Source organism: Schistocerca serialis, chromosome 3 (assembly GCF_023864345.2).
Source record: "Schistocerca serialis cubense isolate TAMUIC-IGC-003099 chromosome 3, iqSchSeri2.2, whole genome shotgun sequence".
Classification (NCBI taxonomy): Eukaryota; Metazoa; Arthropoda; class Insecta; order Orthoptera; family Acrididae; genus Schistocerca; species Schistocerca serialis.
This window is the reverse complement of record NC_064640.1, coordinates 537,108,547-537,113,749: the sequence shown is the minus strand read 5'-3', so window position 1 is coordinate 537,113,749 and position 5,203 is coordinate 537,108,547. Positions and strand designations below refer to the sequence as shown.

Below are 5,203 nucleotides of genomic sequence, written 5' to 3'. Positions count from 1 at the left end.
ATACGGTCCACGTCCACGCTGTCGCGGCATGCTACCAGTGTTAAAGACTGCGATGGAGCTCCGTATGCCACGGCAAACTGGCTGACACTGACGGCGGCGGTGCACAAATGCTGCGCAGCTAGCGCCATTCGACGGCCAACACCGCGGTTCCTGGTGTGTCCGCTGTGCCGTGCGTGTGATCATTGCTTGTACAGCCCTCTCGCAGTGTCCGGAGCAAGTATGGTGGGTCTGACACACCGGTGTCAATGTGTTCTTTTTCCATTTCCAGAAGTGTATATAGTGAAAGACAGATTAGACCTGAATTGCGCTATCAACCAACTGTGCACCGGTGGAGTGATGATAATACCAAGATGGCTCCAAAATCTACGGCCTTTTCCCTTACGGAAGGAGCTGTTAGAGTAGGATTGGTCTTATTTTGCTAAGTGGGAAACGGCCTTTCCGCAGTGGATACACCGGTTCCCGTCAGAGCACCGAAGTTAAGCGCTGTCGGGCGTGGCTGGCACTTGGATGCGTGCTCATCTGGGCCCCCATGCGCTGTTGCTATTTTCCGGGGTGCACTCAGCCTCGTAATGCCAATTGAGGAGCTACTCGACCGAACAGTAGCGGCTCCGGTCAAAGAAAACCATCTTAACGACCGGGAGAGCGGTGTGCTGACCACGTGCCCCTCCTATCCACATCCTCAGCTGAGGATGACACGGCTCTCGGATGATCCCGATGGGCCACGAGTGGCCTGGAGAAGGAATGCTGCTGCTTTTATTTTACGAAAATATGAAGTGTGTTTTTCGAACACCATCTAAGTTCAGGGTCCTTTTAGGTTCCGTATCGGACGATCTTGGTTTGCGTACGGTGGGTGTCTGTCGTATTCCTTGCAGTTGTGGTATGTCATAAACTGGCCAGGTTATCAGGACTGCAGAGGAGTGGTGTACTGGGCATAAGTAGTGCATATTTTTACAACATCCGAGCAAATCCTCCACTACAGAACATTATCTTGGCACTGATCATCCTATGGGATATAGCAACATGGAGACTCTGGCATGCACTTCCACCTATTGGGATAGTGTTATTAAAGAAGCTGTTGAAATTAAATTGGCAAATCACCTTAATATAGATGACGGTTTCGTTTAAATTCTGCATCGAATCCTGCTTTCGCACTTGTCACAGAACACAGGGACAATGCTCATGTAACTTCATCCTTTGGTCATTAATTTCACTGTTGACAAATTCTGATGTTGGTCATCTGTGGTTTGTGATGGCGCTAGTGTTTACAGTGCGTGTGTGTGTGTGTGTGTGTGTGTGTGTGTGCATGTGTGTGTGTGTGTGTGTGTGTGTGTCTGTGTGTGTGTGTGTGTTTTATCTTTGCGGATTTTCTCTGAAAACTGAGTTTATAAATTCGCTTGCACAGCGCTTACTTACTGCAACAACCTAGGGGTCTCACAACTCCTGTGTGGCTACATGTCTGAATACCACGAAGACACAACCTTTGCAGCACTACTACCCTGGCCGGCCGGTGTGGCCGCGCGGTTGAGACGCTTCAGTCTGGAACCGCGTGACCACTACGGTCGCAGGTTCGAATCCTGCCTCGGGCATGGACGTGTGTGATGTCCTTAGGTTAGTTAGGTTTAATTAGTTCTAAGTTCTAGGCGACTGATGACCTCAGAAGTTAAGTCGCATAGTGCTCAGAACCATTTGAACCATTTGAACTACTACCCTCTCCATGCTGCAAGCTTATGCTTCCAGTATCCCTTTCCCACTCTACCTTTCCATCAGATGTTATTTCTGTTGTAGATCCCGCTTGAACATGGTGCATAATTTAGGACCTAGGTTTACAATTTCACTTCCAGCATTATCTATACCGTTTCATATTAAATACGTGATCCCCACTGTTACGTTTGAGCTGCCACCACATTTCCAAATTTTTCAGAAGTGTGGATCGTGCAGGGAAGGTCACCCAATGTGGTGTCTGTTCATTTTTGTGCCTTTGCACCTTAGGACCCTTTCTTTCCAATAAAGTAGTATGCCCGAAACCCAGAACGGCAGCGATCCCATCGTGTGGGATTCGTCAAGCACCTGCATGGTAGTAACCCCGAGACCATACAGGGATTGCACTGTTGGTGCCTGAGCAGATACCTCCCTGTTTACGCCAAGGAGTATTTGTTTATCGTGACTGAGGCACAGTGAGTCACAGCAACAGATTACTAGCCCGGTAGCCATTGTGGAAGTTGGGTGGCGCCGATGGGGAGAGCCCACATGTGGAATGGGAGGCACAATGGCAGATGACTTGCATATGAAGTGGATGTAACTTTCTCCTACTGGTGGTTACTTGGCCTCAGGAGTCTCTTCCAAAGGGAAGTACTCGTTCAGTGCAGAGAGATACTATTTCATAATGTTTCCTGCCCTGGTTACACCATGGGAGGAATGTTGGGCTAAGCGACAAAAAGAAAAATACTACCCACAGTACCTGGTTTGTACAAGGACCGATTGGGATTCTTTTTTTGGTCACAAAGCCTTTATTCTTTGTAGAGACTGTATAGGAAAAGTTAGAGGTAGTTGTAGCCAACACCAAATTAAAGAGGGGCCATTTTTTACTCAAACAGCAACCCTGTCCAGCCACAGGTGTTGCTTGTTTGTGACAAGCTGGGTAATATTTCGGTGAATGTCACTCCCCATAATAGTCTAAACATGGTTCAAGGCATTATTTTCCATCGTGACCTCCTCCAGCAGTCTGATGATGAACTACACGCCAACTTGGAGCGACAAGGTGTACACTTTATCTGTCGTATCCATAGGGGGCAAAGGACAATAGGTTTGCTATCAGGACCTCCATCTTGGCCTCTGAGGTCTATTAGTTGCCTGAAAAGGTGAAGATGATGGTGTACCAATGTGACATGAAACGGTATATCCCCCCCCCCCCCTCCAACGGTGCTTCAAATATGTGAAATTCAGCTCATGTCTTTGCATTGCAACACCAGCCCAGTCTGCAGGGACTGAGGACGACTGCTGTTGTATGTAAATGTTCCAACCATTGTTCCTTGTGCTCCACCCTCCATCGGCCCCCCCCCTCCATCTCCATCAATCATGGAGAGCACCATTATCCCTTCTCAGCAGACTGCATTGCCTCTCAGATAAAAAGTACAAGAATGTAAGACTCTGGACCGACTGACATACCAAAAGGTCAAGAAAACGTATGAGCATCTACATCCTACACACATTAAAATGTCATATGCTATAGCTCTGACGACGTCGCTCTCTCTGCCAATGGTATTACCCTCCGTTATGCATCCTACAGCAAGCTCTCAGGGCAACTCGACCATGCCAGCCCTGTCCTGCTGCTTCCCCCACACCCACATTGGGAATGGCAGCTGCCCAGTTACAGGAGACCCTGATCCCCATGTCCTGGCTAGAGACACGTCACCCTCATACCGCTTCTCGACAACATCCCCCCCCCCCCCCCCGCCCAAGGTTTCTTCTGGTCTGTAAATGGATAACAGCTTCTGGCTCAAGGAGCTACAGACTGCTGGTCGTAGGGGTTCACGATCTTCTTGAGTCCCTGAAACTAATTCAGGGAAGTCGTCCCAGTCATCCAAACCACTTAAATAATCGAAAGACAAACAGAAATATTCCAAGATGAATGAAATTCCGGTGGCCACACGCCACTGGATCCAACATTTTCTGTTTCTGTAGATGTGGCAGTGATCATGGTGGCCCCTGAGTCTCCAGATCGCACCACATAACATGTCTCTGAACCTATGTGTCTTGATACAATACCCTGTGAACGAGTGGCAGCCGGTGACCCTGTGACATAACCTGCTTCTTTGGTCCCTTCACACCCTCACAGTATACTGATAGCACGATTCTCTAGTGGAACTGCAGTGGTTTTTTCCAGTACCTGGCGGACCTACAACATCTCTGAAACTCCTTACCTGCTTTTCCATTACCTATGAAGTAACTTGGTTTCCAGCAATATGGCTACCGGGCATGTCGATTATGATATGGTATCAGCGGATTTTGCTAAAATATTCTGAACTCTGTATATGCTTGACACAATTTTGGAGATTGTGGCTGTTCAGTTAAGAGCATTTCAGGACTTACAACCCGTAATGTTTATCTCCCTCTCAATGGTGGAGTATTGTCTGCATTGGTTTCTCAGCTCCCCCCCACCTTTCGTAATCTTGGGTGACTTCAACGCCCATAACTCTTTGTGGGGTGGAACCACGATCAACGGCTGCACTAAAGACATCGAAAACTTATTGGCTGATCTCAACCTCTGTCTCTCGAATACTAGTGCCTCCACACACTTCAGTGTGGCAGATGGGACTTACTCGGTCATTAATCATTCTGTTTGCAGCCCTGGTTTTCTCCCATCCATCAGCTAGAGGCTGAACCATAATCTATGTGGTAGCAGCCGCTGTCCAATCTTGCTTTCCCTCCCTTGGCGTCATTTCACTGGACGTCCACCTAGATGGGCTGTCCATATTGCTGACTGGAATTCTTTCACCTCCAATGTCGTTCTGTGCTTCCCACTAAACGGTGGCAAAGACAAGGCTGTTCAGAATGCAACAGCAGAAATTCTATTGGCAGTTGACTTAGCCCCCTTAATCTTTGGGATGCCCCCAATGGAAGGCAGTGCATTGGTGGCCCTTGGAAATCGACGAAGCCATTAGAGATCGTAGGTATGCCCTCCGGCATCCTTTAGTGGAGCACCTCATTGCCTTTAAATTGCTCTGTTCACAGGTCTGTCACTTAATAAAAAAAATGGAAGCAAGAATGCTGGGAACAGTATGTTTCAACTATTGTACCTCGTACACCTCCTTCGGATGTCTGGGCAAAGATCAGACACCTACATGAATACCAGTCCTCTGGAGGTGTAGGTATTTCTATGAATGGTGCTGTTTTTGCTGACCCAGAAGCTGCAGCTGAACATTTTACTCTGCAATATGCACGAATCTCTGTGTCTGAGAGCTGTCATCCTGCCTTTCGTGTCCCTAAACAGTGAAATGAGTGACTGCACTTATCTTTTACTATACACCACCTCAAGCCCCATAATGCTCCATTCAGTGAGTGGGAATTCTTTAGTGCCCTACACGTTGCCCAGGTACAGCCCCAAGACCAGACTGCATCCACAACCAAATGCTTAAACACCTATCGGTGGATTGTCAGCCATACTTCCTTACTGTCTTCAACTGTATCTGGAGCGAGGATGAGC

The 5,203-nt window shown here is 48.0% G+C and overlaps 1 pseudogene; it reads left to right on the top strand.

Annotated features, from left to right (window-relative positions):
• Nucleotides 1–425: 425 nt before the first annotated feature.
• On the top strand, nt 426–543 carry LOC126471741 (5S ribosomal RNA; annotated as a pseudogene).
• Nucleotides 544–5,203: the final 4,660 nt, after the last annotated feature.